General features: G+C 46.8%; 2 pseudogenes; one reads left to right on the top strand and one right to left on the bottom strand.

Annotated features, from left to right (window-relative positions):
- Positions 1–2,467: 2,467 nt before the first annotated feature.
- On the bottom strand, positions 2,468–2,522 carry LOC123118197 (uncharacterized; annotated as a pseudogene).
- Positions 2,523–4,687: 2,165 nt separating this feature from the next.
- LOC123116483 (uncharacterized) lies at positions 4,688–8,032 on the top strand (annotated as a pseudogene).
- The last annotated feature ends 395 nt before the right edge of the window (positions 8,033–8,427 follow it).

Genomic DNA, 8,427 nt, shown 5'->3' with positions numbered 1-8,427 from the left:
ACCAGCGGGCGAACTGGCGGGATCTTCTGTGGCTCCCGAAATTGCTCCAGAGGACGCCACCGTCGTTGCATGTGGAGCAGAGAATCCTGCGCCGTGTTGCGGGTCCATCAGCGATCCATCATGGTGCAATGATGGCCTGGACCCAAGTGAATCCGCGTCGGATCGCGCGCCACCAGCCCGCGCGCCTGACGACACGACATGATCGGCGCTGGGATCCGCATCTGACCCCCGCCCACTTGGAGGAGGACTTGGCCGCTGGCGCCGCATGTAGTGGCGGGGCCCGCTTGTGGCCCAGCGAGTCTCGATGGCCCGCGTGTCTTCACTCGATTGGAGCGGGCCGGAGACCGTGTCGAGGCCGATGGAGGGACGCCGCATGCCGCGTGTGGATTCGCTGGCGCCGCGCCTGACGGGCGACGCAGATTCCAGCGCGCTGTCGCCCTGCTGTTCCACCGATCCCGAGGAGGATCCGCTACTGCACTGCTGTAGTGCCGATCCCGAGGAGGATTTGTCTCCCAGCGCTGGACACATAAAATGTGACGCGTTTGGGATGATTTCTTCACTGTTTTCTTCACAATTTTCAGCTGCATCATCACAAAACTCATGCACACGGTTATGAGAATTAGCCAATAGTTGATCATCAGAATTATTTCCCCCGTGATCAAAACCAACGAGACTTGGTGGTAAGAGGAGAATTTCTTGGCGAAAAAAGTGCACCGGCATTTGGATGAAGCTTAGTGAATGGAAATTGTGTTTTATCGAAGACAACGTCGCGAGAGATATACACACGACCAGTAGGAATATCAAGGCACTTGACACCTTTATGTTGAGCACTATATCCAATGAACACGCATTGCTTAGAGCGAAACATAAGCTTGCGGTTGTTGTAGGGGCGAAGATTGGGCCAACATGCACACCCAAAAACGCGAAGAGTTGAGTAGTCTGGTTTTGTGTGGAGAAGTCTTTCCATGGGAGTTTCATTGTTTATGACACGACTAGGTAGCATATTGATGATGTGTACTGCAGCAAGAAAAGCCTCGTCCCAGAATTTGAGAGGCATGGAGGCGCCAGCTAGGAGTGCTAGGCCAACTTCAACAATGTGCATGTGTTTACGCTCAGCAGACCCATTCTGTTGATGGGCATGAGGGCAGGACACATGATAGATATTCCAAGTTTTTGAAAGAAAGAGTTTAATTTTTCGTATTCGCCTCCCCAGTCAGACTGGAGGGCAATGATTTTGCTATCAAATTTTTGTTCAACCAAAGCTTGAAAGTTGAGAAAAACTTGAAATACATCGGATCGTATCTTGAGAAGATAGATCCAAGAGAACTTGCTATAGTCATCAATGAAACTCACGTAATATGTATGTCTACCAACAGAAGAGGGTACATGCCCCCATACATCAGAAAAGATAAGTTGCAAAGGCTTGGTAGAAATACTAGTGGAAATTGGATACGGTAGTTGATGACTTTTTGCCTTTTGGCATGAATCACAAATTGTTTCAACATCACGCTCACCAACATACGGGAGCTTACTTTTCCTAAGCAATCTCTCAACTAAAGAAAATGATGCATGTCCTAATCGATCGTGCCATCGTGTTGAAGACACTTTAGTGGCACTAAAAACTTGTTTATTCAATCTTCTAATCTCCGGAATCAAAGGATAAAGCCCGCGAACGCATCTACCTCGATAGAGCACCTTCTTCGTTGCCTGATCCTTGATCAAAAAGAAGAAGGGGTGAAATTCAAGAAAGACATGGTTGTCAATGGCGATGCGATGAACGGAGAGAAGATTCTTAGAAGCACTAGGTACATGCAAAATTCTTCGGAGATGGATTTTTCTATGAGGGGTTTTAATAGCTGAATGACCAATGTGACTAATTTTCATACCTTCTCCACTGGCAGTGTGGATGTGATCCTTGCCACGGTATTTCTCTCGCATGGTCACCTTCTCCAGCTCGCCGGTTATGTGATTGGTGGCGCCGCTGTCGACGTACCAGTTGGTGTCGACGCCATAGGAGCCATCAGCAGCTCCAGCCACCTTCTCATCTTGGGAGGAGTCATCCTCATCTTCATCAAACCGATACCAGCAGTCCTTGGTGGAGTGCCCCGGTTTTCCACAAATTTGGCATCTGATTGTGTCGGGGCAGGACCTCCTGCTGGAGGAGGTGTCGTTGCGCCGGCCCTGTTGTTGGGGAAGGAGGGCCGGCCGCCGCTGCTGCGTGCAGCGTTGCTGCCGCTGTTGTTTCCTCCGCCGCCGCCCTTGCCCTTGCTGCTCCGGGGAGGACCGCGATGGCGTGAGCCCCCGCCACGGCCGCGGGTGGTGGCGTTTGCAGAGGATTTGAAGTCGCCTCCTGCGCCTGCTCCTTGGAAGAGGGCCACCCTTTGATTAAAATTGCTCATCATGGAGAACAACTCATCAAGGGTGACCGGAACGATCCGGGCGTCGAGGGCGGAGACGAGCGGTTGGTACTCCATGTCCAATCCATTAAGGATATAGGAGATCAACTCATCATCCTGCAGGGGCTTGCCTGCTGCAGCGAGTTCGTCGGTGAAACCCCGCATGTATGCGAAGTAGGAAGCCACCGACTGCTGTCCTTTCTGCGCGTTCGTGAGCGACGCGCGGATGTTGTTGACGCGAGACAGCGATGTGGACGAGAACATGCCCGCCAATGCTGTCCAGAGTTCGTGTGCGTGGGCGATCGAAGTCACCTGCACAAGCACTTCTTTGGAGAGGTTATTCAGAACGTAACCAAGCACCTGCTGATCCTCTCGGATCCCAACCGAGTGAATCGGGTTGGGGATGGTCTCCTCCTTGCCATCCTTGTCCTTGCTGACGACGACCTTGGCCGGCTCCGGCATGCTCCCGTCCACATAGCCGAAGAATCCAGCCCCTCGAAGCTGCGGTGTGATCTGGGTACGCCATAGGATATAATTGGTTCTGGTAAGGCGTTCGGTGATCTGGCCAGAGAGGGTGGAGTTGGCTGTGCTCAAGGAGGCCATGGCAGGAGGTTCGGTGGTGGGAGGAGGAGATCGCTAGATGGGAAGAGTTAGCCTCTGATTACCATGTGGAAAACGTCGTACCCTCGCTACGGGCGACGCCTGCATGTTTATAGTCAGGGGCGCGACTCCCAGAGATAGCGTACAGATGGTTGAGATTACAAACTTGGGAGAGAAGAGATGGATATCTAGTTACAAGAGATAACAGAGAATATAAACTAAACATCTCTATCACTATCTATCTATCTTCGGTTACAAGGAAAGGCCCGGCTAGGCTGTCACGATACATCTCATTTAACACGGGCGGCACTTCCATGAACTTCGAAACGCGCGAGAAACACAAGCAGCACGCGCAGCATCTTTCATTGGCAGAAAGGAGCATATATGAAGCCAGATATCATGCATGCACAAGTAGAGAAGTTCAAGATTTGAATTGCAGAGGCAAAAGTATCAAGTGCAAGATAAACGCGCGAGATATCACGACTTCAAATATGAATGTCATGAATTTTTGGATAAAATGCAAAAGTCAGCTTCAAATTTCCAAATCATAATGAGAAAGATTACACAAGAAACCCTCACGAGACACTAATCCATGACACGAAACCCTTGTCCTCTGTTTCCTCCATATCCTAACCTTCCTCTTGATCTTCTAGGCATGGGGAAAAAAGAGGAGACACGGGGAAAAGCAATCTGCTTGGCCCAGCCATCTGCTATCCCTGAAATTTCTCCTCTTATTAATTTAGCAAGTGGCAGTAAATGAACTAGACAAAAGGTCTTTGTGGAGTAATGTGCGCATGTGCTCTCTAGGCTTGCATCCCTCCAATATCCTGCCCCCTCTCGCGGGCCTGCAGTCATGCTATGGACACTCGTTGATTGTGGATGCTCCTTTATCGTGCCGTGGGGATTCACAACTCGTTGATTATGAATGCTCTTGTATCGCAGTGTGAGGATGGGAATTCGTTGGCTGTGGATGCTCCTATATTGCACCATGGGGATCAGAACTGGTTCATTACGAATGCTCCTGTATCGCGCCATGGGGATAGCAGGCTCATAAAGTCTTGGTATTGTGACCCCTCGTCAACACCCCACATCTGCTTGTGTTTCTGTTGGTGATGATACTTCTGCGTATGCTGGCTTGTCTTTGCCTTTTCTTCGGCATCCATTTTCTTTCTACTACTGTTAGTGTATGGTTTTCGGTTCGGTTTTCCTCATAAATGGGGTCAATGGTTTTCCTTGTGAACTCGATCAGCCAACCAAGAGGGTGACATTCTCTTGGTATTTGGCCTCTTTGAGTAATATATTATGTATTCTGTTATCAGCATTACATGACCTACCTCTGGAAGGTCCTTCTTTATTCTTTTGCCAGTCTGAGAAGCATCGTCTTGGTGGCTGGGTGAGCCCTCCCTGCTAGCTGATGAACCAGTTGATACATCTGCAACACCAATTGTGCCATGAGACGCCAACGAAGGAAACAGCAAGAACGAGTACATCAATGCAGATCTAGTTATGACCATCGTGCAGCTTTTGTGCAAGCCCACCAATTGCATTACAAAAATTAAACATGTTTCACTTTTAGCTAAGAAGAAACGGGATTTAATTAATCGGCCATAGCCATTCTTGCAAAACATTGCAGTCTTGGCAATCCAATCTTGTACTGTACAATCCAATAGAACATGACAGTGGGGCACATGATTCAGTGAGATGGTCATCTTTGCAAACTGCCTTTGCACAGCCCCTGCCAATTTATTTATTTATTTTTGTATATATATGAAACTAAAGCAGAGAGGAACACGGCGAACAGAGAGGCGGAGGGGCGGTGGCTTACGGCGGCCTTGGATTTGCCGGTGACGAGGACGAGGATCCTGCTCCAGGGACGCCATAAGACAGTTGGGCGCTAGTAGACCCACGAACGATGCATCCACGCGGGAAATCCCTCGCCTTTTCTGCTCTGCCTCCGCCTCTCCGTCCGATTCTCGATCGATCCCGAGCTCTGTGTGGACTCTCGACCTCAGTTTCGGTTGGAATCTAACTCCGGAAGGAGATCGCGTCTGACACCGCCGGGAGATCTATTTCCGCCAGCCTTTCCCTCTTGCAGACTGCAGAATAGTAGGAGTAATTAAAAAAAGATACAACCTCTCAAACGACCCGGATCAGCGAGTTCAGGTTTGCTTCAGTCGAGATTTACAACCGGCCTCGTCCTCGTAAAAAAGCAGGGCGGCCGCCGGCGCCGCCTCCCGCCGCCCCGCCTCGACCTCCTCAGCCAATTCTGCAAGGTAGCTTCTCCCATGGTGGCGGAGGGGGAGGAAAAGAAGAAGATGGTGATGTTGCGGAGCGAGGACGGCGTGGACTTCGTGCTGTCAGAGGCAGAGGCCGAGGCCCATTGCGGCAGGAAAATCAAAATAATGATGAAGCACGACTTCGAGAACCACGTCATCCCTTCCGACGACGGCGGCGGCGGCGAAATCAAGTACTGCCTCATCCGCCTCTCCGTCTGAGGCGACACACTCTCCAAGGTGATAGACTACTTCAAGATGCACGCCTCCGGATCCCACGACTTGAGCCACTGGGATGCGGAGTTCATCGCTGGTTTCAGCCACGAGGCCCTCTTCGATCTCATCCTGGTGAGTACGTACATACATACTTTCCCAAAAAATAGAATGATTTATATTATCAAGTATACATTTACTAGTATGTACGTATATATCTAAGAAAAGTTATACCTCAATCAATTGATTGAACTGGCTTGGGTATAATTTGTCTAAATCAAATGCATGGTTTAATAATGAACTGTGTTGTTTAACCATAATAACAAATCAATTCCTATCAAATTTCCTATAGAGAAATTCCTATAGGATAGAACATACATACACAGAGTGTACACATTATATATGAAACAGACAAATTTATTAACTTAGGTATGCCTCGATTTTCTATTATTAGTTGATACAGTATTTACGAGTTTTTTTGCTAAAGTTGTATTCACACCTAATTCACATTGAGCTTATTTGTGAGAATTCTGAACTTTAATTCGAGAATAGTAGAGAGGAACTTATGTCATCACAAACAGAAACTATAAGTGTTGGATTTCAATCTGGTATTAAAGATTATAAATCGATTTGCTACACCCTCCCCGGTATGAAACCAAGAATTTGTAAGATTTTGGTCCAAGGCATCGTCGGTTCCTGGCTCCACCAATGGTGTTTATGATACGAGTCACGCCCATATAGCAACAAACGGTTTTGCTCATTCGAATGAGAATTATCTTAGAGCTCAATCAACTCCTTAGCAAAAAAAATTGTCATATATCTTTCATTTCTTTAAGCTTTGCATTACTACTTGCAGGCTTCGGAATATCTTCAAATAAGAGGACTGATTGACCTAGCCTGCCGTACTATTGCTAGTAAGATAAAGGGGAAATCTCCGCGTGAAATTTGTAATATCTTTAACATCAAGAGTGTCTTTGCTTCGGAATTAGATGAGGAAACAATAGCAAAGAGATTGCAAGATTCCACAACATGTTCGAGCGACAAGGTATGTTCCTCGATCGATCCACTCTTTTGACGCAATGCAATTGTACCACTATAGAGTCATTTTTCTTACGACTTATTTCATTCTGACATCAATAACAAAATCCTATGGTCATCTTCTACACTTATTCCATTGTTGCTCTGGCGGATTACCCTCGTGTTGTGGACAAGCAGGAGTTGCCATGCAGTGAGACCCCATGTTTAATGCAAGAGCTCGAATTGGAGGAAAAAGCTTTGCAGGCTCTTGACATAGTTCGATGCCAAGAGTTTACGGGATACGACCCTAAGGTCAACGCTTACACCCATACCCGATTCGACATATTCAACCTAGCCTTCTTTGACCTTGACAAAGAGTGTGAGTATTTTCATTATTGTTTTCATTCGTTAATCTTGTTTAGGTACCAATTTGATGTGCATACATGTTGGTTTTGATTTGTGATTGTGGCCTCTATCCACAGCTGATTTTTGCCGTGGTCCACGGCTTAACATGATACCTTCACCAATACGTGACTCGGTCGTAGGATCATGTGTAAATGTCATTACCTTGAAGGTAAAGGAATCGGAAGTTGGCTTCCCGATAAAAGTTTTTGGTACCGTTGTAGCAAGAGACCAGGTCGACTATAGATGTGTTTATCTCTTCAGGCGTGAAAGGGATGATCCCCAACTCATCACCTTGGCGGTATGTATTTGTTTCTGCCTCCAATCTTTTCCTATGCTTTTGTATGGATCCAAAACACATGGAAAGATTATTTTGGTTGAATTTTCTTTCTGCAGGACGGCAAGTTAACTTTGATGGATCCATGCCGAGGGCTTGTTCCGGAGGACAGAATGTATTTTGAGATGAATTTAAAGATAGTACGTGATGGAGGTGAGGTTGAAGATTTCAGCAAAGGTGTGATCGTTTTCAACAAGGCCCGCCTCCCTAATGATAAGCAGACCATGGGTGTGAGCCTAAATAGCTATCTGAGTAGGGTGGAAGTGAGATGTGCTTATGTTGTACATCCCATTGAAGCTACCATTGAAGTCAACATTTTGCCGCCTGGACTACCAAGAATTATGAGTATAGTATGGATCTTTACAACGGTGGTGAAGCAGCAGCAGAGGTTGAGGCAGGAACCGTTCCCTTGAGTCGGCGTGTTGTAGCTGTCCCACTCGGTAGAAGGTTGGTGCTCCTTGTCACCGGTCGTAGCGTTGGTGATGTTTTCAATAAAAACATCATCGCACCTTTAGGACGATCCACTGAGATGATGCATTATAGATTAGGTTCCGCACTTGTGGAGGTGAAACTTGTCTGGACAGCTATTCTCAGACGCGAGAGGCAAGATATGATCAAGGATGTGGGAGACGAGAGCCTTTTGATGTGATGCGGCTGAGCTTCTGTTATGGATGGAAATTGACACCTGGAAAGTATTCTGTGTTCCATCTACTCTGTATCTTTATTTTCTAGCAGACGGCTGTAGATTTCATGTACTCGTATCTTTATATTTTGGAATAAAGTTGTTTGATTTACTATTCGGTTATGTCCTGTCAAAGAGTATCTTTTTTAATGGATGGAAATCGACATCTGGAATTATTATTATCACTAGAAATAACTTAAATTTGGATAGGTGCGCAAAGCTAAGTAAAAAACCCAACGTTGCTTAACCGAGACAAAAATACGGTGACAGCGAGTATTTGTCAACCAAGCTGAAATACGTTGCTTCACCCAACAGTCAACATTGTGTTTTTCAATCCGATGTATACAGGCAAAATGTACAACTGCCAAAGATGGCAGCGCAAAGTGGATACAATGATTAGCTGAGTCTAGCCGAGCTGAACCAAAATATTTAAGCTGCAACACTGTATCTAAATTGTATCAGGGTAAATCGGTAGTGCAAACAGAACGTTTTGGAGCCAGCCATTCT

Source organism: Triticum aestivum, chromosome 5B (assembly GCF_018294505.1).
Source record: "Triticum aestivum cultivar Chinese Spring chromosome 5B, IWGSC CS RefSeq v2.1, whole genome shotgun sequence".
Lineage (NCBI taxonomy): Eukaryota > Viridiplantae > Streptophyta > Magnoliopsida > Poales > Poaceae > Triticum > Triticum aestivum.
The sequence above is the reverse complement of the archived record's forward strand: the minus strand, read 5'-3'. Positions and strand labels throughout refer to the sequence as shown.